The sequence below is a fragment of the Lonchura striata genome, chromosome 20 (genome assembly GCF_050655825.1).
Source record: "Lonchura striata isolate lonStrDom1 chromosome 20, ASM5065582v1, whole genome shotgun sequence".
Classification (NCBI taxonomy): Eukaryota; Metazoa; Chordata; class Aves; order Passeriformes; family Estrildidae; genus Lonchura; species Lonchura striata.
Window position 1 is genome coordinate 2,876,949 of NC_140722.1, and position 26,525 is coordinate 2,903,473.

Below are 26,525 nucleotides of genomic sequence, written 5' to 3' on the forward strand. Positions count from 1 at the left end.
CTTGAGACTGTGTCCTCATGGCACACACTGCAGGAAAAGCAGCTCACAGTGACCCTGTGCTCCTGCAGCCTGGCCCTGAGAATCCCAAAATCCCAGAATGAGCCACGTTGGAAAAGACCTTTAAGATTATCAAATGCCACCTATGACACAACACCTCATCAACTAAACCATGGCACTGAGTGCCACCTCCAGGGCTCTTTCTGTAGGAAAGTCACCTCCCAAAAAATGCCCAGGGCTGGTTCCTGCTGCCAGCAGTGCCCGCAGTGGCTGTGGGGATGTTCCCACACATGGGGGGTGATGCAGCTGCCACACCAACAGAGGCACAGATGAAAGGGCAGAGCTGGGGCTCTGGATGGTGTCTGGATGCACAGGGTGGGTTTGCTGGGAAGGTGACTGTGAGGATGGCTTGGCCTGAGACTCCTCCCTGGCATTGTCCTGTCACAGGGATAGCTGGGAAACTCCACAGTTCTGGCCTGGCTTCTCCAATAATGTTTGCTTCAGCCCTGTAAGTTCCTTTTGCATGAGCAGTCCTCCCTTCCTTCAGCTGTCTGTGTGCCAAAATTTTTCCTCCTGGGTGCTCCTATCCCATTTCTGTCACCATCACAAGGCATTTCCTTCTGGCTTGCTCTCACCTTGTGGGGTCACCTCTTCCTGGCTCCTTCCTTCCTCCAGATCCATGGAACTCACTGCCCTAAATCCCTTCTCCTCCAAGAGAGGAGGCTGCATCCCTCACTGTACTCTCCAAAAGCCAGCTGGCTACAAGTTCTTCCCCCTCCAAGGGTTCACCAGGGGCTCGATATTCCAAGAACTTTGGCTGTGTGTCCCAGAGCAGGAAGAGGAGAGGAGCAGCTGTGAGGAGGAGAGGGAAAGTATTGCAAAATCCCAGCTGGCAAGCCAGAATCCAGAGGAAAAGTGGTGAAAGGAAAGGCTTGGAGGTCAAAGCAGCCAGAAAAAGCCCAGGGCCTTGACTTGCAAGGTCCCTGTGATAATAAGAATCTGTATTTTGGGCTCCTGACCTGAGTTTTCTGAAAGAAACAATGACTAATTGTGATATGATGGTGTCTGAATACAAAACCAGGGTGGGAAATCTATTTCCAAGCCTCAGCTGTTGTGTTCTGTGCTCCTGTAAAGCTCAGGCCCTGATCATCGAGGTTCTCTGGGAGCACAGTGTTGCTTGGAAATCCATGGAAATCTGTGCCCAGAACAGTGTTTTTTAGTGAGATCTCCTGGCAAAGGGACTGTTTTTAGGAGCTCATGTCTTGCTCAAGGAACCCAGATGGAGGGTGACTTCGCCCACCACAAAATCAATCTTTAGTGTTTTTGAATCACCCCCAAAATTCCTGTTGCTGTCTTCTGTTAAGTCAGGTAAGATTTTCACATCATTTACATAGGACATTATTATTGTTGTTATTTTCTTCTTTTTCTGTGCCACGAGACGATCAGAGCCAGAGCATCCTGCCCCCAGCCCATTCATTTCCTACTTCTACTTTAGTGCCTCCTCAGCCTTCACTCAGTGGATGGATCCCAGTGGGCACAGTCTGTGCCATGGCTCCATGCAGGGCCTGGTGAGTGCCTCTGCTTGCCTCTGCCCTCCTGCCTGCAGGACATTTCTCAGCAGACACCTGCAGGGTGAGGTTTGCCACCCCTGCCCACCCCACTCCCCGCTGAAGCACAGAGATGTTTGTGCACACAGTGCTGAGCTCCTGGCAAAGGCCCATTTGAATTTTCCCCCAGAGCTGGTGCCTGTGCAGAGCTGTGCTGATCTAAGCTCACAGCATGGGTTATGACTTTAATAAACTAACCCATTTCCCCACAAGAAGCTCCTGCAACAGCATCTTGACCTTGTTCCTTCTCCTGGCCCCACACAGGGAGCATTTTCAGAATTTCTGTTTATACCTGTTCTCACTAATGAACAAACCTCTTGTGGGAACCCCTAAGCAGGCAGCAGTGTTTGGAAACAGAAATTACACCATCTACTAAATCATTCCAAATGAAACAGTCGGTGCACCAAGTAAAGTAAATGCATTTTACTGCTGTCTCATTAGAAATGCTTCATCCCTCCCAGCAAAGCCCCGTGTATGCAGATATAAATGTCAGCTCCCTGCTGAAAAGCCTTACGGGAAAAGGGACAAAGCTGTGGATGACCACGGGCTGGGGCAGCTCAGAGAGGCTGCCAGAGCCCCCCTGCACCCCTTGGTGGAGGGGCTGCTTTGCTGTTCCAGGCACTGAGCTCGCTGCCCTGACCTCGATTCCTCTTTGTGACACTGGTCAGGGCTTTGGAGAGAAACAGAAAATGGTATTGATCACGCAAAGTGTTCATAAAGCATGTTTTTATGAGGCAGACCTGGGTGCACTAAAGCAGCAGGCTGCTGGGATTTAGTTGGAAATGGAGCCTGAGGGAGGGTGAGGGGATGGATTGGAGCCACCCCAGCCCCAGACCATCAGCAGTGCCTCCCCTGGGAGTGTGGGTCTGGTGCTGTGGTTTGGTGCCTGTGCAAGCCTGTCCCTGACTGGTTATACTGGTTTATGCTGGATCTGTTAACACTGCTTCGCTTCAGCCAGGACCTAATTTTTATGGGAGCAGATTTCCTCCAGCATTCCTCAAGGTAAGCACTAAGCTCAGGAGATCTTGGAAATCCTTCCAGCTACCAGCAGGGAAATTGAGGCACACAGGGGTGGCAGGAACTGCTCGGGCTCATCCAGGGACACAAACACAGCTCCCAATTCAACATCCCCCAGCCAGGGATGGATTCCCTGGATTCAGGGCTTGGCAAACACCTGGAGCATGGTGGCAGCCTGGGACAGCAGAAGAGCAGGCTCCAGGAGAGCTCAGAGCCCCTGCCAGGGCTAAAGGGGCTCCAGGAGAGCTGGGGAGGGACTGGGGACAAGGATGGAGGGACAGGACACAGGGAATGGCTCCCACTGCCAGAGGGCAGGGATGGATGGAAGATTGGGAATTAGGAATTGTTCCCTGTGAGGGTGGCAGGCCCTGGCACAGGTGCCCAGAGCAGCTGTGGCTGCCCCTGGATCCCTGGCAGTGCCCAAGGCCAGGCTGGACAGGGCTTGGAGCAGCCTGGGACAGTAGGAGGTGTCCCTGCCATGGCAGGGGTGGAATGAGCTGAGCTTTGAGGTCCCTTCCAGCCCAAACCATCCTTGGATTCCGTGATTCTGTGGAAGGGCAACTTCCCATGGTGTTGGACTGATGTTCTCCTGAGGATGGTGCAAGGCCAAATGCTGCATTTTTCATTTTCTTTTTTATTTGAAAGGCTCAGAAGGAGGAAAACCATGTCCAGAAGCAAATCCCTGAGGCCTGTCCTTGGTGAGCTCTGTGCTAGCTGGTATTTCCAGCTCCTGGACTTCAAGGCACTCCAGAAAGCTTTTGAGGGGCCATAGCAGGGCAGGAGGAACCTGTAGCTTATCCAGCGTGGTTTTCCTGTGAGTCTCCACATCACTGGGGGGCACACTGTGGAGATCTTCATGGGTTTGTGGCAGAGAAAGATGAGCAAGTTGATAAGATTTTCTCTGCTCTCCAGTGCAGAAGTTTCCTACCAAAATTGCTCTCAGGTGGGGCAGCATCAGATGAAGCTAAAAGAAATAACATGGAAATTAATTAAAATTTAAAAAATAAAAACTAAGTTAATTTAAAATCTAAATAAAAGACAAAATTCAATTAAAAAAAAAAAATAAAAGCACATGGTTAACTTTGTAAAATGCCTTGCTACAAGAACAGGCTGGACAGATTTCTGTCATCACAGGTTTCTGTTTCCCTCAAATCCAACCCTCACCTGGGCTGGCCTTGGGTTACACCCCTGGGCTGTGGCCAAGGATGGGCAAACCCCCTGTGCTCCTGTCAGCTCTGGGCTGCTGAAACAAAGATTTTATCCTTGGGAAATTCTCTCTGAAATGGCACATACAAATCTGGGATACGGGGAGGTGATGGGAAGCTGATGATGTGGAGAAGGGGATCTCCATCACTTTTCTTCCAGGGAGGTCTCCTCTGCTTTTTCCTTTGTCCTTTCCTGTTTGCTCCTCTCCAACAGGATCCTGGTGTGGGGAATTCTTGTGCTGCTCCTGTCTCACCTGTCTGTGGGTCCCCATCCATTGGGAGGATGTGTTTTTAATTGTGTTTTTGTGAAGCCCTTTGAGATGGGTAAATCAACTTTCATCTCCAGCTGCTAAATGAAAGGGTTTTACCTGGGTCAGATGGGAAAAGTTCCCTTAAGTAACTGGGATGAAGAGGAAAACAAGAGTAAAACTGACTTCAAAGAAGTCAAAACACAATAAATCCTCAATGCAAGGTCAGGCTGAGGAGAGTTTCCCAGACATTGAGGTGATGGGGCTGGAGTGAGACCAGACCTCAGTGCAGAAGCTGAAATGATGACTCTAACAACAAAAACTCTTGGTAATGGTCTTGCTACAAGCTGAATTTCTGCTTTTACTGCGGCACAATGCCAAATCATGGAAAAATTTCTTTATCAGGGCCAGGTGGATTGTGCTTTGCTGGCTCTGTCCATGAGGTGGTTGATGTTTGCATCCTCACCTGCCTGAGGACAGATGAGCTGCTGCTTTATCCCTTCCTTGCTTGCTTCAGTCCTTTTCCCTCATTCTTGTCTCAGTGCCCATAAATTGGTCCAGCCAAGAGCGTGTTGATGTCATTGGTGTTTTAATTAATTCTCCTGATTGCTAAAAGATAAATGGGACTGAGGCAATTGTGTTGGCTCTTGCCAAACAGGCAGCTTGGTGCAAGGAGAGGTGGGGAAAGGAGATGTGAATGTGAGATCCCTGGAGAGATGGGTGGTGTAGATCCAGACAGGAAACAAGCCACGGAAAAGGCAAATTCTGAGCTGCTTCACATTCTGGATGGGCAATCTTGCAGGAGCTGAAGGTTTTTAAGGACTTCAAGGAGTACTACCAGGAGTGGCCTCTTCAGAGCGATTTCATTTTTCAGCCTGCCTGCATAGAGGCAAAGCCCTGCTCTCACTAGCACATAACCATCAGCTGTCCAAGCAGAATTAACCCAGATGAGATCCTTGTACTGAATGGAGATGTAGACACAGGAAATAGTGATCAGGGAGGAATTCTTAAAGAAATGAGATTGAATTTGACTTTAATGTAGCCCTTCTTTTTCCCTTCTTCCCTAATTTCCTTTCCCTGACCAAGACTAAGAGCTTCTTTCTACCCCCTTTTGGCTTTGAATAACCTTTTTTTTTCCTTCAGGAAAATGCTTCTAATTAGCAGAGAATGGTATTTCATGGTGGGAAATTCTCCCATGTGCAGACTGTGTATCAGCTACACAGAGAAAAACATTTCCAGGCTAAGAACATTGTGGGTTAGTTGGGAAATGCCTGCTTGATTTCACTCAGTGTCCTGCTGAACAGCAATTTCTGTGCAACAGCAGCAAAGGTGTGTCAGGAAAAGCCTTGGCTCCCGTTCAGATCTTCAAATGAGCCCCAGCTCAGTGGAGCAGGAGATGGGATCTCCCAGCTGGGTGTGCTCACCCCTCCCAGCAGGTTCAGAACCATTTAAGCACATGAGGTGCTTATGTTACACTGGAGGCATAGAAAATTGTTTGCAGGGCAGAAAGAATTAAGAACAAAAAATCAAGTTACCAAGAAAGAGGGACAGAATCAAAAGCTTTTCTTGGAGCCTGAGTACATTGGGCTTTGGGGTGTTCCTGAACCTTAACCATGTCCTGGTTTGTGTTTGAGGAAGCCCCTGAGGTTTTAACAGGGCAGGAACTTGGGGTCACTTTATAGGTGAATTGATTCCAACTGGGGCACGTGGATCTCACTTGGAAAACTTGAATTCAGTGTCCCACCCCCTGAGCACCCTGGGGGAGTCTCAGCTCCCACAGAGGTGTCTTGTTGGGGTCGATTTGCTGTGATGTGCAACCAAGGACATCAGCATGGACGTGCCTCTGGAACCCCAGGAAATGCAGGCGTGCTGTGCCCCTGGACAGGCAGCTCAGCAACTCAGCTTTGCTGGTAGCAAACCTCAAACCAATTAAGCTAACATCAGGCTTTTAATTGCCTTGGTTAAGCTGGTGCAGCCCTTGGTGTGTGCACTCATAAATCAATTTAAATGCAAGTTGTAGGAAAATTTACATTAAAGCAGCACTTTACCAGACTGCCTTTTAAACAAAAACAAGAACGGAGAGGAAACAATTCCTGGTGACCCTTTGCAGGCCCCCTGGGATGCAGGACTGGGCTCCAGCATGGGCTGTTCTCTCATGGAGCTGCTGGATGTGGAATCAGGAGCACAGCCTGCCTTTAGGGAAGGCACTGGGCCAGCCAGAGCTGCCTCAGCAGCACAGCAGGAGCTGTTGGGTCCCAGAGCATCCCATGGCAACCCCCCACAAGTAGAAGCAGGGGTAAATCCCTGGGCATGGCAGCTGTGCCTTGGCAGAGCCAGCTGCAGGCTGCCTTTCTTCCCCAAATCCTGCTGCTGTCACCTCAAGTCTCTTGTAAGTCCAGCTTTGATTCAGAGATTTTATCCTCGTGAGATTTTCTGGATGGCAAGGGAAAGCAGCCTTTCTTCTCTGCCACTCTCCATGAGCTGAAGCCTCCCTGCACAGAGTTTCCCTGCCAGCCCACCTGCTCTGCAGGCTGGGGGACTTCTCAAGCTCCTTGGGGAGAGAAGCCAGTGCTCCAAAACCCCCTGTGAAGCCATGAGCATCCCTGGGAGGAAGGAGAAAGGACATTTCTTTGCTCCTGCTTCCACCTGCAGAGACTCCACGTGCCAGCTGTGATGGGCACTGTGAGTGAGCCTCCCCAAAGCCCACAGCTCTCACTCCTGTTTTCCTTTGGTTTCAAGGGTTTTGTTCTTATTCAGTCAGGGAAGGATAAACACAGCCACGACAACCTGGGAGATGTTTAAGCCATGACTGCAGAGCTGCATTGCTCTGGCTCTTACCCTGGGCACAGCCCTGCTGGCAGCTGGCAGGGCCAAGGCAAGAGGAGCCCATGGAAAGCCTTGTTACTCACACCATTACACCTCTTGCTAGTACAGGACAGAAGGGTGGGAGGGGATATTTTCTCCTGGAAAGCTACAGAAATTTCTCAGGGCAAACTTCTGCTGAGGGACCTCTCAGTGGTGAGGAATTCTAATACCTCACAGCACTGCAGGGTGCTGTCTTACAGGTGTGTTTTATTTGTCAAGAGCTCTTTTTTTTTTTTTTTTTTTTTTTTTTGACTATTAATCCTGGTTACATAAATAATCACTGCAGAACAGGACAGTGAGTACCCAACAATCCTGCATTCACTGAGGTTGCCAGGGCTGGAATTCCTGCAGCTGGCAAGCAGTGTCCTCAGTTGTTGTGATGCTGAGCTGTGGGATCAGATAATCCAGATAATGATCATTTAATGATGAACTTCTAATACCTGGCTATGATGATAAAAAAATAGAATCCATCTGTGCCAGGGAGCACACCCTGGCTCTGTGGAGTTGCATGGGAAGCACAAATGAGCTCTTTTCTTTACCACCAGAGTTGTGAGCCCCTGTGTGAGCTGGGAGCTGTACTGCTGTAGCAGCACAGTCCATGCACCATTAATTGGAACTTGTCTGTATGAGTGATCCTAGAGGAGATTCCCTTAAATCCCCTCTGCAGGAGGGGACAGACTGGGTGAACAAGGTGAATTTAGTCCTGCATGTTGGGTGCTTTGATAAAGAGATGCTGCCTTGAGGAGTGATTTGAGTTTTGGAACACACTGAGCATCCTGGAGGTGGTAGCTGAGCTATTCCAGTTCTGCCACATTTTCTCAATTGGGTTTGGGTGGGAGCTGGTGAGTAAGGATGGGCTGGAGGAGGGTGCCAGCCCCATCAGCTGTGCTAGCCAGCAGGAGTGGGGACAAGGAACAGAAACCTCGGCTAGAAAATGCAGAGGATTAAGGATTAACTCATTACTGCCCTCTGATTCAGTTTTAAACTTCTCCTGTAGGACTTGGCCCAGCTGGGACCTGGAGTCAGCCGGATTTCACCCCAAAAGAGCTGGGTGTGAGTTTCAAGGCCTGGGAATCATTTGTTAACTCAGGGTGAGCCTGAGAGTTTCCCCATAAACCTTTGTGGTGTTATGTGAAGCTGTCCAAGTTCCATCCCCTATTGCTTACTTGTTTCCCCTACACCCCCACATGTATAAATTGTCGCTTCCCCTTTGTTTGGTCTTTGGATCCTGCCACTCGTACTGTGCTTGACTTCTCCGTGTTGTTTTCACCCTTTATTAAAGTTCTTTTTGGGCAACTCCATCAAACCTACTCCTTTTCCTTTTTGCCACCTGTTATAAATGAGAATGTGTCCAGCCAAATTAAAATGAAAAATAAAATATTTACTTTGCAATCAAATTCCTTCTAGCCAGCCACACGGAAAGGACAGAGCCGAGCCCGGGGTCAGCCCTGGGTGTGCAACAAGGAGTCAGCTTCAGCAGAGGTTTTCCCCTATGCCCACACACCTCCATCCTGGAACAGGCAGTTTTTATAGGGGAAATTGAGGCCAAGATTTTGGCAGTCAGTCTTTTTTCCATTCAGAGTCCATAGGTTAATAAGATTTTCTGTTTTGGTGGTGAGGAAGAACAATTCAGTGTCTGGAGTTGTTGAATCCCTTGATGAAATTTACAGGAACCTGCATTCACATGGATCTGCCCGAGGATTTCCATGAGATCCATCATCCCGGTCTATGAGATCCATCTCAGGTCCATGAGATCCATCTCAGGTCTATGAGATCCATCTCAGGTCTATGAGATCCATCTCAGGTCGTTTTCCGACAATCAGTGCCTGGGGTCCCCAGACATGGCCCATCTACATCTCCTGGACCAGCCACATCCTTTTACGTGTAAATCTGGTTCTAATACACACCAGGTTACACCTGCGAGGGTGGGGGGACTCCTAATACAAACATGCACATTCCAACAAATATTCAATATCACATCTATCATACTAGAAATGGTGTGAATTATATTTACTACACATGACACCACCCTCGCCCTGAAGTCAGGGACCAGAGAAGTTTGTCACAGCCACCCTCACTGCAACATTCTCCGAGGTGTTGCTTTATTCTCCACCCATCTTCTCCTCCTGTGTCTTCCACTGGGTGTTTTCAGGCAGTGATTCCAAGGTTGGGGCTGGGGCTGTACCCAGGGAAGGGAGAAATCTCCATTCATGTGAGGACAGCAAATATTTACCAGAGTTAGGATGGAGCTTGACTCGTGCTGGTCCAGAAGGAAGGGAAGAAGAGGCATCCTAAAGAAAACGTTGGAAGTGCAGGACGGCCTTGCACAAAATCCCTTGTGAGAAGCCTGCAGGTGAAGGTGGGCACTGAGTGCAGAGCTGTAACTCAAGGACATTATCACAAAGCCATCAAACAACTGTCTTTTATATTGATATAATATTTGTGTATTTTTCCTCTCCTTCTCCCTCCTCTCCCTTAATTGGATGTCAGCCACGTGGCAAGGTTATTCTGTTAGACAAGCTGGGAAATGACAATGACAGGATTATAATTAAGTGCCAGGACATGCAGCCAACACAATTACCATGCTGTTATTACACTGGATGATGTGCTAAAGAAGCTCATAAAAACACTGTAAAGAATATAAATCATGGGACATGTGTACAATTGGGGAAGAAAATGTTTCCCTTTTTGCTAAAGCCCAATCAGTGCTAGATAAGGCCAGTGAAAGAGATGTTTCCTTGCCCTGACAGATTCCTACTTTCAAATGACTCCAGGAGCAAGCAGTGCTTGTTTTTATTTCTGCTTCAGGTGTGGTGCTGCAAATCTCAGCAGTTTTTAAGCTGGTATTTCCCCTCTGTTTTCAGCCACTGCCTTCCTATATACATACATCTCACCAGTTTTCAGGCTTTTTTTGGCCTAGTGCAGGCATTTGTCACTGCTGGCAGTACTGTCCTGTTCTGCTGATTTTCTGGGTTTTCTTCCTCATTAAGTATTGGACTAAAGGCAGAATCTTCCACTGAAGGCAGGAGACCTGGGGGATTCCTGTGAAAGATGCCCCTTACACCAAACACTGATTAACAGCTGTAACTCCATGCTCTGTTTGCAGCCTTTTCTCCTTGGGCTGAATGGTGAATTTGAAGTTTGTGCTTGTAAGCGTCTACCTTGAGTCAGGAAATGTTGACATTCACTTCCAAAGAGAAGATGATCTGTCAGTCAGATCCATTGCCTTGCAGAGCTTTGGGCTGGAGCTGAACTTCTCTAAAACCCCAAACTTCCCAAGGCAGGGCTGCCAGGAGCTCTGCTGCTTCCATAGCCAGAGGCTGTTCTGCTGAAGCTTGGCCACAGTGCTGTTCTGACAATATTTTTGCTTCAAATCATCTTCTCCTTAGAAAGCTGCCATTCTGATATCTTCAGAAAAATGACAACCCCCCCCCCCCTTTTTTTTTTCATCTTTTAATTGGCATGCTTTGCTGCTGTACTGCACAAAGCTGAAATTTCTAATGGTCAAATTTTATCAGTTCGAAAAACCCAGTTCTTTGAAATGAAGCGTAAAAGAAGTTAAATTGTCTCCACTGCCTGTTTTGATGTTTGATCTAAACATTCTGATCGTTTGAACGATTTGAGGATAGTTAGGGGTTTGAATTCCTGATTAATGTGCTGCATTCACAACCCTTGAAGCGCTTGTGATAGCTCAGATCTGCTCCCTCGACCTCCAATACCTTGATTCCTTTCAAGGCTACGCAAGGAGAGCTTGGGTCTAAAGCAATAAATGTCCAAAGCACAGATGGTTCAGTACCCCTGCAAAACACCCTGGGCTCTTTTGTCCAGCACAGGATCAGGCCCTGAGGCCTTGCTGCTGGACTTCTATCTCATAAAACAGGAATAAAAGCAAAGAAAAGGGGTTTCTGCCAGGCCTATATTGGTACAAATGTTGAAATATGGAGCTGGTGAACTTGATTTACTGTCCCAGTGGATGGTAATTAGCGTGGCTATTTGTAAACCTTGTGCAGCCTGATCTCCACTCCTGGGAGTTTCAGCAGTTTTATCTCACCCAGACACTGGCAAATCCTCATGCTCTGGAATTACCTGACATGAGTTTTGGAAGGGTGGTCTGAGCCAGCCCATGGAGCCAGAGCAGCCTGTGGGGCTCGAGTGACGTCCCCAAAGGCTCAGGGATGCAGGGGGGGTCTCTGCACTCTGCCCCTCTGATAAAGGGCTGCTGAAGGGTCCCTTTGTGATAAAAAACCAAAGGCTGCTGGTAGGGCCGTGTTGTCTGACTGGGGTTTCCTTTCTGCAAGTTCTTATCACATTCAGCCTTACACAAGGGAGAGAACTCCAGAGATGACAGGGCTTTATTATTGCTTATTATTATTTGAAACTTACTCTTTTACAACAGGCAGGCTGAGAGGCTGCTGCCTGACATTGCAGTGGCTTTCTTTGCTTCATGTTTTAAACCATAACAGGAGCCTGATGTCCCACCTGGCAGCTGCAGGAGAGCACCTTCCTCAGCAAAAGATTTAAATAAAAGGGGAGCTGCTGGTTCAGCACCAAGCTCCTGCTGGGTCTGTAAGGAGCAGAGCAGGTGCACACGTGCTGGGGGTTTGCAGGTGTCTTCTGTAGGCACAGGGGTTCAGGAATGAAGGGAGAGCACAGGGATCACCCATGTGTCACCTGTGTGCCTGGCTGATGTGTGGGACAGCACTGGCACGGGGCAGTCAGAGAATTCTGGAATGTCCTGAGCTGGGAGGGACCCACAGGACCCCCCAGCCCAGCCCCATCCCTGCACAGACCCCCCAACAGCCCCACCTGGGCACCCCTGGCAGCGCTGTCCCAACACTCCTGGAGCTCTGGCAGGTTTGGGGCCGTGCCCATCCCCTGGGGAGCCTGGGCAGTGCCCAGGGGGAAGAACCTGTTCCTGGTAAGAGCTGCTGCATTTGTTGGTGCTGCTCTGGGCCATAAAGGCTGTGGAAGCATTGTCTCAGTCTGAGCTGTGCCTGATGGATGGACTCACAGCCTGCTCCTACGTGCCAAAATCAGGAAAGGCTGGCCTCACGCTGTGCTCCTGGGGTCCCTCCCCAACCTGGAGGAGTTTGCTTCTGTCCCACTGCTGCCATGACCCAAGTGCCCAGAGCAGGAACCACAGGGAAGGCTGGCAGAGCTGGGGGTGTCCAGCCAGGAGAATAAAAGGCTCCAGGGAGAGCTCAGAGCCCTGCCAGAGCTAAAGGGGCTCCAGGAGAGCTGGAGAGGGACTGGGGACAAGGGATGGAGGGACAGGACAAGGGGCAGTGACTTCCCCCTGCCAGAGGGCAGAGTTAGCTGGGATATTGAGAAGGAATTTTTCCCTGTGAGGGTGGGTAGGCCCTGGCACAGGTGCCCAGAGCAGCTGGGGCTGCTCCTGGATCCCTGGGAGCATCCAAGGCCAGGTTGGATGGGGCTTGGAGAAACCTGAGATAGTGCAATGTGTCCCTGCCCATGGCAGGGGGGTGGAATGAGATGAGATTTAAAATCTCTTCCCACCCAAACCATCCTGGAATTCTGTGATACATCCATGGATTAGGTTTTCTTAAATGCTCCTGCAGTGTCCTCACACAGGGCAGGGCATGGATGGCACAGGGATTGTCCCAGCACGGAGCTGCCTGGCTGTGCCAGGGCTGTGCCAGGCCGACAGACCCAGCTTCAGAACCCTGCCCATGCTCAGCCCCTGCTGCCTTTGATCTGCCCTGTGGCTGCCTCATTGCCAGCCCTGCTCCCCTTGCAGGGCCTGTCTGTGCTGCTCCTGTTCCTTCTGCTCTGGCTGCTGCGTGGCTGAGTGTCTTGGTTTGAAAAGCCAGGTGTCTGCCAAGGAAGGCAGAAGCCTCTCTTGAAATGGAAAATGCAAACCTCCTCCCTCTGAATTATTATGATTTTGAAATTAAAAGGCTCTCAGGCAAAGATAGGGGAGTAGGAATAACAGTTATTTTATTAGGAAAGAAAATAAAAATAAAATAAAAACTCCAGAAATACAAAACAGCACTGGCAGCATCCCTGTCCCCCTGTGGGTCAGGGAGGTGGCTCAGCCCCATCCCAGGGGGGCTCAGCCCTCCTGCAGTGCCAGCTGTGCTTCTGCTGGAGCAGGATCCTGCACAAGGGGGGAGTTTTCCTCTGGAGCTCCAGGGCTGGGGGAGATGGGCCTGGGCTCCTCTGGGAATGCAGGGGGAAGGAAGCTGCTCCTCTGGGAATGCAGGGGGAAGAAAGCTGCTCCTCTGGGAATGCAGGGGGAAGAAAGCTGCTCCTCTGGGAATGCAGGGGGCAAAGGCTGCTGTGGGGTTCCAAAGGCAGATTGGATCCAGGTAGGAATGCTTGGCTCCTCCCCTGGGTGCAGCATCTCCCCATGGATGCTGGAATTTTCTCAGCCATGCAGGGACACTCAGTGGCCATGGAGAGCAGAGATCTCCTGCAGGGAGGATTGGCTGTGGGAGAGATGAAGAAAAAACTGCCCAGGGAGCAGCAGAGACTTGCCCCAGCTCTGACAGATGGGAAATAGAACACACACATTACTTTGCAATCTAGAACAGTGAGCCAGGCTGTTTGTGGCACGGGGCAGACGAGGGAGGTGCTGGCTAAGCCTCACTGGGAATGGGCTCCATGGACCTGTCCCTGGCACTGCTGGCTCCCTGTGGACTTCTCAGCTCCTGAAACACAGATCAGCACCCAGCCTTCCCTTCTGGGCTGGAGCAAGAACAGTCCAATTGCTGTTCTGTAAAGCTCTGATGGAAGCTTTTTGTTGACTCTGTGCTGGCACACATTGCCCAGCCATGCCACTGCTGAAGGATGTTGCATTAAGCCCTTTTCTGACCCAGAGTTGGGGTAACTAGGAGGCATTTTCAAAATTTTTATTCCATTTTCAATCTCATGAGAAGGGTGACACAATACAGATGTTATTATTCACACCATCACAATCAGAAGCCAATTATTTCTTAAATACAAAGCATTGTAAGTGTTTCTTGGCCTATCAGCTTTAGCCACACCATGCTGTAAATGCCTTAAAGCCAATCCTCTAAAATTACCCCTCGTGGGTGCCACTACCATGCATCTTTCATAGTTCTATTTCTCCAAAGTATCTTTTATCAACATTTCTTATCTCAAAGTTTTCATAAAAATTCATACCATGTAAGCCTTCCATCCAACTTTTAAAATTTCCTAAAAATTCATTTCCCACAGCTGGAGAGACCAAAATATACCTGGGCTACAGTATGGGATCTTTATGGGAATGTCCTTGGCCCTGTTCATCTGTACACACAACCTGATCTTCTCATTTAATTCCCATCCTGCAGAAATGGGATTAAGTATGAATTCCAGCTGTTCCTTCTCATTTTCTTTCCCCTGCAAAGGACTTTTAGTAGTCTTGGTTACATTTGATCTGTTACTTGCAAGTTCTACATTGCTCTTTTTTTTTTTTGGGTCCAATTTTTTTATGATTTCTGGACACTGTGGGTAGGCAGATGCTTTGTGGGATCCTTTCCTTTGCCTGGGTGCTCATATAAATAGATATCTATGTCTATGTCTATGTCTATGTCTATCTATATCTATATCTATATCTATATCTATATATATATAAAATCTCTCCTCAATTAGCCCTTAGCCTGCTGGGCTCAGATGATGCCTCTTCATCTGCAAGCATCAGGGTGCTGAGCTGTGCCACACAGCCAGGAACAAAGTGAGCAGTGCTGAAAGCCAGAGGGATCACTGAGTTTTACTCAAACAGGCTGTTTGAAATCTTGCCTGAAATGGTTTTTGTTGGGGTAAGGGTGGGAAATGCCTGGAGGCTGTGGCAGGACTTTGCATCTGTGGCAGCTGACCCTATTTTCAAAATGTCACTGGCCCCAAAAACTTTAGCATGAGAGACAAGGGGTTTTGTAAAGAGTTGTGGTGTCTGGGGATCAGATTCTGCATTGGAAAGACTCGGGGAGTTTTTGTCTCTTCACAGCACCTGCTGCCAACTGAGTTTGAAAAGGGTTTTCTTCCCCTAATTGTGATGTCAACGAATACAGAAATAACAGACAAGAGGTGTCCGTGGGATTCAGGGCTTGTGTGTGCCCAGCAAAGGGAGCTCAGGGTGTCTAAAATCAGAGCTGGGTCCTTTTGGGGAGGAAGGAGCTAACTTCCCTTCCCTTCCCTTCCCTTCCCTTCCCTTCCCTTCCCTTCCCTTCCCTTCCCTTCCCTTCCCTTCCCTTCCCTTCCCTTCCCTTCCCTTCCCTTCCCTTCCCTTCCCTTCCCTTCCCTTCCCTTCCCTTCCCTTCCCTTCCCTTCCCTTCCCTTCCCTTCCCTTCCCTTCCCTTCCCTTCCCTTCCCTTCCCTTCCCTTCCCTTCCCTTCCCTTCCCTTCCCTTCCCTTCCCTTCCCTTCCCTTCCCTTCCCTTCCCTTCCCTTCCCTTCCCTTCCCTTCCCTTCCCTTCCCTTCCCTTCCCTTCCCTTCCCTTCCCTTCCCTTCCCTCTTTCCCTCTCTTTATTCCTTTCTTCTCCCAGGAGATTCAGAAAAACAGCACCAAATGTTATCTCAGTAACTACACCAATAAGCTGCAAAACTGGAATCTGGGGAGTGAAAGATCAGCAGCAGCGACTGCCTTGAACTGTCCCCTGGGATTTTGCTGCTCAGGGATGATGAGGAGCTCCCAGGAAATGACCCTGGTACAGGTGGATGAGGAGGAGCGAGAGTCCCAGGATGCAGGGATGGATCCCTGAGGTGTGGGAGATCATCGTCCTTCATGAGAATCTCAGAGTGGATGGGAAGGACCTGGAGAAGAAGACAAAATGTGTTTGAGGGAGGAAATATTAAGGGATGGATAGATGGATGAGGGATGGATGGATGATGGATGGATGATGGATGGATGGATGGATGGATGGATGGATGGATGGATGGATGGATGGATGGAGAGGTTGCCTTTCCATGGACTGGAACCCAGGGAGATGGGGCAAGGTGATCTGTGGGGGCATTCAGACAGCAGAGACCAATCTGGGGAGGGAGGGATGGCTGCGGTGCCATCAAAACCTAAATAAAAGAACAGGCAGAGCAACTCCTGGTGGCATCCAGATGGGAAACTGAGGCAAACTGTTCCACCTCACCAAAGGTATTACCAGGGATCTGCTTGGCAGGTGTTAAAACAGCACAAAGAGCAGAGCTCGGAGTGTGCTAGCCTGGCTCTGGTTAGAGCTGCCCACAGAACAGGGAATTTGTCCCTGTGCCCTGTGACATTCCAAGGCTCCCATGGTTGGTCCCTTCCTGGAAGCAGCAGGCTCTGAGGTTTGGATTTTGGAGCAGGAGGCAGCTCCCAGGGGTTGGAGCTGCAGGGTGTGCAGGGCCAGGACTGCTCAGGGCCCTGGGTCTGTGCTCAGTGGGAGCATCAGGCAAACCAGGATTGGTTTCCCCACAGAGCTGGGTCAGATCCTCCTCCTGCATCCAGGGCAGGATATTTGTGAGTCTGGATTTTCCTTCCAGCTGAGGATTTGCATCTGGGCTCAATGAGCCATGGATTTTGGGTGAGGTGCTGTAGCTGCTGCCTCCCTTCTTGCAGGCACAGCCCAGCGCCTCCTGCTATGGTAAAAATGTGGTGAGTCCCAGCTCAGGGAAGAAATGATGATGTCTGCTCCAGATCAGAAGGCTGAAGGATAGCTTTATTAAAACTATGCTATATTACATTAATATTCTATTTAAAGAGACACTATCCTATTCTACTTACTTACTTCTTACTTACCTAACTAACTCAAACTGTGACTCTGCTGAGAGCCCGAGCCACAGTTGGATCCATTGGCCACTGACCCCAAACAACTTCACCAGAATCCAACCCAGCCATCACTGCAGGTGAACAATCTCCACACCACATTCCACATGGGGAAAACACAGGAGCAGAGAGGAAGATTTTTTTCTCTTCTTCTCTCTGTGCTTCTCCAAAGATCCTGAGACAGAATTGTGTCTCTCTGTCCAGAGAATGGGAATGTCACGCTCCTGCTGCCAGGGTGTGCAGCTCCAGCCCAGACACCAAGTGCTGTCCCTGGCCATGCAAAACTCACCTGGAGGTGAGTGTTGGTCAAGATGTGGCAGCTCTGTGCCACCCCTCTGTGCCAACTTGCCCAGCTGAGTAGGAACTGGATATTCCCAAATAAATAACCTGCTAAAAATAGCTGTGCTCACAAGCAGGGGAACACCAAAAACTTGCTGTAGTGACTGTGGCTTGCTGGCCTTGGGCACCAAAGTGTTTGGTTGTTTTACCTCTGTGGAAGAGCAGGTGGTGATGCCTTCCAAGCTCAGGGTTTGCTGCTCTTTAGCTTTTATTTTGATAAAATTATTCTTCAATAATTAATTTTATTATTAAGTAGTTTAATTAAATTGTTTAATTATGATGCAATAAAATTATTTATTTTATTTAAATAAAATTATATATATTATTATTCAAATATCCATTTATATTTTGGATAAATGGATATATGGATAACACTCCCAAAAACTGTTTTATACTCTCACAACCCAGAAGGCCAAGAAGGAATCTCAGTGACCCCATGGGAGCTCCTGAAGAAACTCTGCCTTGTCTGTACTGGATCCAGCAGCACAAGGGATGTGTCAGACTGGGGAGAAGGGGCAGCATTTGCAGGTGTTCTTTAGTGTCCATAATTCTGGGGTTTGTTGTCACTTGACAGGATAAAGCTTGGATTTACTAGAAAACAGGGAGACTCGACTTGAAAACTTGGGCAACAGGATTTGTTTGGCTTCTTCCTATCAAATTTGCTGCTGAAACAGCAAACAGAAACCTTTCTGTTGTATCACCAAAAAAAAAAAAATCTTTCTCTAGGTTGTAGCTCTTGTGCCTTTAGGAATGGACAAGCCTGCAGCTGTCTCTGTTCAAAAGAAGCAAATGTGAGGCAGATCTTTCTTGATTCTGTTTTCATGGCTCTGCTGGGCACTTTCCCCCTCGCCTCCTGGTAGCAGATGTGCAGAGGGAAGGTCAGGAAGTGCTGTGCTGGAATCCTTCCCCAGCCACCCCCTCCCTGGCTGCTCTCCGTGGGTGACGTGCTGGGGATGTGATGGGACAGATGTCACATCATGACAAGCCCTTGCACTGATCTCTGGAGAAGTTCTGCGTGCTCTGAATGTCATTTATGCAACAGAGGGATAATACTGTGATTCCCTGGCATTTTAGGGAGCTTGTCTGGTTCACTGTAGGTGCTGAGATGTCAGACAATACTTTTTTATTTTTTAATTTAGAGATGGGGTAACTGAGAGGTGTTTGAAAAATTTTTATTCTATTTTTAGTTTCATGAGAAGGGTGAGACAATACAGATGTTATAATTCATTCTATCACAATCACAAGCCAACTCTTTTTCCTAATTACAATACACTGTAAGTGTTTTTTTGCCTATCAGATTTTTTGCCACACCATGCTGTAGATGCCTTAAAGCCAATAATTTAAATTGCCCCTCATTAAACTAACTATTCCTTAATTAAAATACACTGTAAGTGCTTTTGGCCTATCAGTTTTTTACCACACTATGCTGTAGATACCTTAAAGCTAATTATCTAAAACTACCCCTTGTAGATCTTACTACAATACATCTTTCATAGTTCTATTTTTCTAAAGTATCTTGTCGTATTTGTAATAACATCTTTTGAAACCTTTTATAGCTCAAATTCTCTCTCAACAATATCTGTCTTATTCTATAGCATTTCTAAAATCAGTATTTCTTATCTGAAAGTTTATATACAGATGCATACTGTGTGAGCTTTTTGTCAAGCCCTGAAAACTCTTTACAAATCTACTTCCCACATTGAGATAATTCTGGCATCCTCCTTGGACTGAATCCAGGGTTTAAAGAAACTGAAAGAGTTAAAAGTCTAGCTAGGTTTAGTTAGGGGGGATAGAAACAATTAAGAGAAGAGCAAGAAGAGTAGAGATAATAAGGGATAGGTAATTATTAGCAGATTAGGAATAGTTAAGGCTAAGCTAGAAATCATGTTTTTGTCTTTACTGTGTTAAAGAAGCAGGATGGGATGTGGATCTAACTGTGAAAAAGAAGAAGCCCATGGCTGCAGCTGGGCCCTGAACCTTGAGCTACAGGCAAGGGGTCCAAAGCCTGCCAGCAAGGCAAAGGTAAAGGCCACTGTGACCTCAGAAGAGCAAAGACCCATTTCAGACCCACAGACCCATTTCAGAACCCACTGACCCATTTCAGAACCCACAGACCCATTTCAGAACCCACTGACCCATTTCAGACCCACTGACCCATTTCAGACCCACAGACCCATTTCAGACCCACTGGCCCATCTGAGGTTGAAGGACTGCACAAGCATGAAGGAACTTTGGACTCATTTAAATACATTTTAATACAAAGCAGGGGTAGGTGGGGTTGGGTTATGAATATGCATTAGGTGTTTGGGGAATTATACAAATATGCAAGATGTTTTTAGATAAATAGAGAGCCAGAGCCTGTGATTCTTTGCACATGCCTTTGGAAATAGTTCTGCTTGTGCCTGGTGCTGTAATACACATTCAATTTTTCAATGTTAAGTAGCTGGAGACTCCTCTGTCCATGCTTCAGGACGTGTTCCCACTTTGCACTGGCTCCTTGGTGCACTGTTCCTCACTCTGGACCTTTTCTGGTGCCTCCGTTCCCCTCATGTGCAGCCCTGGGAGGGGCTCTGAGGGCTGTGGGGATGCCTGGATGTTGGTTCCCTGCCGTGGTGATGGGGCTGTGTCACTGTCGAGGCAGGATGGGAATGAAGAGACTCTGATCAGAAGGCTGTGAGAGTAAAACTCCGATTTATTCAAAATACACTGCTCTTTTATACAGAGCTTCGTGAGGAACAACTCCATTGGTCCTGAAGTGAAAACAGCCCACAGCATTGGTGCAAAGTGCTTGATGCACAGTGATGGAACTTAACTATAGACAATGTGAAAAACAAGAGAGATAGAGAATTATTTACATTCTTCTCCAGCTGTTTCTCAGGCTTTTTGCCTGGCTAGAAACTCTCAGTTTCTTTCTTTGACTGAATCTGAGTCCCACAGAGCAGGAGCTGCCTCGGAGTGCACAGCAAAGCAGCAGCACCCAGGGAGCTCTGCAGGGCTGAGCAGCCACCCCCAGGCTCTGCAGACCCTCCCTCAGGGCTGGCATTGCAATCCAGCCCACTCCTAAATGACTTACCAGGCACCAAAGAATGATAAATGCTTTGGAAGGAGGAAAAAATAAAGGCAAGCAGAGCAGCACTCAGCAAGCTCTCTGTACACCCCATTTTGGATTTCCCTTTCCTTCAGATCAAACAATGCCATTCTGCAATCAGATGTTTTGTGACAGAAGGGCATCGAGCACAGTGTCACTGAGCAGATCTGAAGGGCTGACCCTCTCACAGAGGGCTGGGCATAAATAATTTGCTTAATGGTACCTAAAGGATCAATCCTGAGATAAGGAGGCAACTTTGAAAGGTGGCCTTCAAATTAATATAGGCAATGGAGGAACATAAGATTTGTCAGGCTGGATCAGGCCCTTCTTGCTTAGGTTATGTTGAGATTTAAAACTAAAATAGCTGCTTCTTCTGAGCAAAGTAGGAGCACTTAAAGGAAGGGCTCACCCACACGTTGTATCTTCACTATCTTTAACAACGTTTATTTTCAGGTCTGATGAACAAAGAACCCCTTTCTGTTGGTGTAATTGATACCTCTAAGTGCTCTCTATTAATGTAAGTGCTTCCAAATCTTCAGATTTCTCCCGTCTTGCTGAGGGTCGATTGTGCTTGAACTCACCTGGGACAAGGAGTGGAGACGAAGACTCAGGGGTCCTTCTTCATCCTTTAGAGTCCCCACCTTTGTCCTCCTGAACTGTTCTTTTTTCTAGATATTAATCAGCAGAACCCCTCAATTTTCCTAATGTACTGCCACATTCATTGCTTTAGACAAAAATGTTTAAAGTTACATTGCTTGTGACTTTTTTTTAACAGAAATCCTGTTCTTTCTGGTTCACCTTTATGAGTTTTTTCTGGGTGTTTTATCTTTCCCTGAATCCTGCCCATGTTTGTAGCCATGGTGACACTTGCATGCATGAAAAGAGACCTCTGTGTGTCCAAGGACACAGCAGATTCCTGGAGCCAGTGGATTTTGGGGTCCTGTCCCAGCCCTGTGGAGCTGTGGCTGAAGGGGCAGGGCAGGAGTGTCTGGGGCTCAGGGGTTCATTCCCTGAGGGTCTGAGCTGCTCCAGGAGGGAGGGGGACCTCTGAGTCCCCAGAGTTGCCTCTGCTGCTCCTCTTGCTGTGACATTCTGCTCTGGCTCCTTCCTGCTGTGCACCTGATTGATGCAATTTATAAAATCCCTCCCTGTTTCCTCTTTTCCCTGAGAGGGCTCCTCGCTCCTCTGGAAATACATTTTCCTTCCTGGACTTTGTGTAGATGGAGATCTTTCACCATCCCAAGGCCATTTCTGCCTTGAGCTCTGGTTTCTGCTGGTTATCCAGCTGGGAAGCACAGGACAGGGTGGGAGCAGACCAGCAGCAGGTGCATTTTGAGCCTGGATCCAACCTCAGGAAGAAATCAATGTGCAGGAAGATAGGAATCCTCCTAAGCTGGGCTTCACCAGCATTTCTGAGGTTTGCTACTTTCAAAGGAGCCTGTTGGAGAGTCAAGAGAAGGTTCCAGACCTTTGCAGGATGAGCTGATGACTCCTGAGGTTTCCCATCAAAGTCCTTGCCCTCAAAATCTTCAGGACTGACCTGCGGAGGAGGGTCCAGAGGGCCCCAGGCTGGCTGAGCTCAGAAGGGATGTGTTACACCCTCAGGGTGCTTGTAAAAGCCTTTATTTCTGCTTCCTAATGTATTTTTCCAATGCCTGAGCTGTCAGGGCCTTGGCATTGCTGTGCCCTGCCGAAACATGTGGGGTTCTGCCTGTCCTGCAGAGAAAATGGGGGACCAGGAGGATGAGCAGCCTCTTTGTGCCCTGCCGGGGCTGGGAGTGCTGGGATGTGGGATCTTGGCTGGGATGGTGTCCTGGGCTGTAAGATAAGTGTGTGTTCTATTTGCCATCTGTCAGAGCTGGGGCAGGTCTCTGCTGCTCCCTGGGCAGTTTTTTCTTCATCTCTCCCACAGCCAATCCTCCCTGCAGGAGATCTCTGCTCTCCATGGCCACTGAGTGTCCCTGCATGGCTGAGAAAATTCCAGCATCCATGGGGAGATGCTGCGCCCAGGGGAGGAGCCAAGCATTCCTACCTGGATCCAATCTGCCTTTGGAACCCCACAGCAGCCTTTGCCCCCTGCATTCCCAGAGGAGCAGCTTTCTTCCCCCTGCATTCCCAGAGGAGCAGCTTTCTTCCCCCTGCATTCCCAGGGGAGCCCAGGCCCATCTCCCCCAGCCCTGGAGCTCCAGAGGAAAACTCCCCCCTTGTGCAGGATCCTGCTCCAGCAGAAGCACAGCTGGCACTGCAGGAGGGCTGAGCCCCCCTGGGATGGGGCTGAGCCACCTCCCTGACCCACAGGGGACAGGGCTGCTCTCACTCTGCCAGTGCTGTTTTGTGTTGCTGCATTTTTGTTTTATTTTTATTTTATCCCTAATAAAGAACTGTTATTCCTACTCCCATATCTTTGCCTGGGAGCCTCTTAGTTTCAAAATTATAATAATTTGGAGGGAGGGGATTTGTATTTTCCATTTGAAGGGAGGCTCCTGCCTTCCTTAGCAGACACCTGTCCTTTCAAACCAGGACAGATTTCTTGGCAGGGAGGGACAGATACTCTCTGCTTGCAGGGTTCCTGTGGGAGACACAATCAAGGCTGAATGGAGGTGTGAGGTAGGTTTGGGAATTCTGCTTTTTTTCAAAGCATTTCTGTAAATAAAAACCTACCCAGCTGTTCTCTGGGTGCCTACAAGCACTCCCCTGTCCAGGGAAACTTTGGGACTAACAGCCAGGCCAGGTTGGATGGGGTTGGAGCAACCTGGGATAGTGGGAGGTAGAATGGGATTAGCCTTAAAATCCTTTCCAAGCCAAACTATTCCATGATCCACTTAGTCTAAGTGTTTAACTCTTCTGAAGACCCTCCCCAGCCCACTCCTTTATCCTTATTTCTGTGGAGATCCTCGTGCTTTCACTCTGTAGCACAAACTTGGAGTATTTTAGCAGGAGATAAACAGGATGTGTCCTTCCCTTCCCTCACTGACAGCACACGTCTCAAATTGGAGCAGATACAGAGCTTTTATCCTGACTCTGTCTGTCAAATATAAGAATTTTTTTTGATCCACTTTAAAAAAAATCTGAATGTTTCATCTAGACAAACTTGAAATGCATCATCAACCCATCCACCCCCTTTTGCTTTTTCTTACAGGACCAGTTGCTGATGCACAGGGGGTGCAGGTAGGTTTGATTACTCTAAAGTTTGGTGAGAATATTAAATCTTCTCAAATATTAACCTTCCTTCTTTGCTTGCATCTGTTAGTGACAAGCTCACAATGACACACATTACTGGCTATTGATTCCTCAATGAGATATTCTCAATTCTTCAGCAAGATGCTTTATTAGAACAATTTGCTCCCTGTGGAACAAATCTAGGAACCTTAAAGAGATCTTGTGACGACTTCAAGCAGCCACAAAACTGTGGGGTTGCACCCTGGTTCAAAATTGACTCTGCTCAGAAGTATCAAGTGTTATCACCTCATCTACCTCTTCCCTGGTTTTGCCAGAAATGGCAAAAAAACTCCTGAGGTTCCCTAAATTTTGTTGTTTTTCATATGCAAGTGACGAAAGTTTGACCGAAATAGTGGGGTTCTCAACCTTTCATTTTACTTGCTGAGATCTGTTTGCATCTTGTAAACAAGATTTAATATTCTTTAAAAAATTCTCTGTAGAGCTGAATTTATATTTCATTAAAGTATTAAGTCTTGTTTTAAGTTCAAAACCTTGGACATCCTGAGTTTGAGACCCCCATGGAGCTGCTGTAATTTGGGAAGGATATTTTCCTCCTGTGTTCTGCACTCAGTATTTCACTGGGGTTTTTGTAACTTGTTCCAGTGTTGGAAAACAGCAAAGACAAGTATTTGCTCTCCATTTCATTGCTCCCTCGAGACTCTGATTAACCTGCTGCTCATTCCTTTCCTGAGGTAAATTCATGGGTTTGTTCTTTCTCTGTGTAGGAGGAGAAAAAATAAAAATTAAAAAATTTTTGCCATCAGTGCAGTGTGAATCTCTGCCAGGCTGGTGTGAGCTGTTGTGGGCAGGGGTGGGCACCAGGCAGGTGCTGGCAGGGCTGAGGAGCTGCTTTGCTGTGGAGCCTTGCACTGCTCAGTGGCACCTGCTGCTCCTCACATCCACGGGGTTCCTGCGGGCCACTCAGCCAAGGAATGCAATGTTCAAGGACAACTTGTAAAACACCATTGGGCTGTAGAGATAACACCTCTGTACCATCACACGGCTGATTTTAAAGCTGTTTCTTAAAAAGGACTCTCCCCTGGGCAGCCCCAAGCAAACCAAAGCACTGCCAGCCCTCTGAGCAGTGGAGGGAATCCACCGTGTGTCCCAGATCTTTATAAAACCAGCACTGAGGCGCTGCCATTGATGCCTTGGGAAGGCTGACTTAGAACAGAGACCAGACAGAGCTAAAGAATAAAGTAAATATTTATTAGGAGGCCTCCATGGATCCACCTTGGGCAGCACCAGAGCCCAGCCAGGGCTGCACCCAAGATGACCCAAAATGGTCCCAAAATGCATGAGCGCTCCCGGGGCTCTCCCTGGGATCAGTTCTGCTCCACTGGCACCTTGGAGTTCATTGTCCCATTCCAGCTTCAGCCCAGGCAGTCCCATCCTGCTTGTTTTTCTCTCTGCAGCCCACGGTGTTTGTGCTCCTGGGCTAAGATTTGGATCATTTGTCCTTGGTGCCCAGCTAGAGAAGGAATTGTTTTGTCTCCCTACTCTGTGCAGAGAGCTCACCATCCCATAATATGAAGCTCAGAAGTACACACTGAAGCAGCACAGAATCTGAAAAATAAAACAGCTCAAACCTGAGGCATCACCATGATGAAGCAGGGCTGGGATCCTGGACCTTGCTTGCTTCCAATCTCAACACACTCTCCCCAGATCTGTGCCCTTTCCCAGGGCTCCTGTTGATCACCTGCATTCCCACACAAAGCAAAGTGCTGGGGGATGCTGCCACCACAGATGTCTGGGCTTTCTGCTTTGTAAAATTCACATCCATTATTTCAACATGCAAATTCCTTGGCTAGGAGAAGAAGGAAATGCACATTTCTTTTCTTGTTCATAATCATCTTTGCTAGTCAGAGGGCAGTTGGAATAATGTGTTCTCTTTCAAATGAAAACAAAGGCATAAAAATAGAGCTTCAGAACTCAGAACAGTGGCAAGATCTTTAAATAAATCCCCTCAGAATACTTGATTTTCAAATTGGTTGCTTCAAATAGATTCACCATCTCATCTTCTCTCCAGAAGATGCTTTTATCAGATCCAAAACTAAAAGGGCACTTAGTCAGAAGAGCATTAATGAGGCTTTTCTAGCAATTGCCTGTTAGACCTTAGCCAAAATCAGATGTCTGTTTGTGCCTAGGTACATTCAGGTTTTTTTGCAGTTTTCCTTGGTGCAGTTGTTCATTCTTTGTAGTTGTCTCCATTCCTGGCCCCTGCTGTTAAATTGCTGCTGCATTTCCCTGCAGAGAAGGCTGCATTTTATTGATAGATGAAGTGATTCCAAATAATCCATTGTCCAAGGCAGTAACTATTTTTCTTTAGGGAAAGCCCCTTAGCTGGAATGTGCAGTTAACAAACAAATAAAACAATGCCAAACTAACTTGTGGTGAAAGCTGGGGGAGGACCACAGGATCTAATTGGTGGAGTGAAAGGAATACATTGTCTGGGCAGTGTTCACCATCTCATCCTCTCACACTGAGGGAGAGGATCACTGGAGCAGGCAGTGTCTGCTGACCCTCAGGACTTGTTCTTGGCTTGCAGCAAAGCAAACATCCCTGGGATGAGTCCTGCAGGAAGGCAAATCCACCTGAGAGCTCACAGCCTGGAAATCTGGTGCCTCAGCTGCCCCAAGATGCCTCCTTGGGGCACCATGAGGCACCCTGGGGATACCAAGGAATCTCAGTCACTGAGTGTCTTGGTTTGAAAAGTCAGGTGAATGCTAAGGAAGGCAGGAGCCTCCCTTCAAATGGAAAATGCAAACCCCTCCCTCTGAATTATTGTAATTTTTGAAATTAAGGGTCTCTCAGGCAAAGATATGGGAATAGGAATAACAGTTCTTTACTAGGAAAACTAAAAATACAAATGCAATAGTACAAACAAAAGCAAACCCTTGCCAGAGTGAGAGCAGCCCTGTCCCCTGTGGGTCAGGGAGGTGGCTCAGCCCCATCCCAGGGGGGCTCAGCCCTCCTGCAGTGCCAGCTGTGCTTCTGCTGGAGCAGGATCCTGCACAAGGGGGGAGTTTTCCTCTGGAGCTCCAGGGCTGGGGGAGATGGGCCTGGGCTCCTCTGGGAATGCAGGGGGAAGAAAGCTGCTCCTCTGGGAATGCAGGGGGAAGAAAGCTGCTCCTCTGGGAATGCAGGGGGCAAAGGCTGCTGTGGGGTTCCAAAGGCAGATTG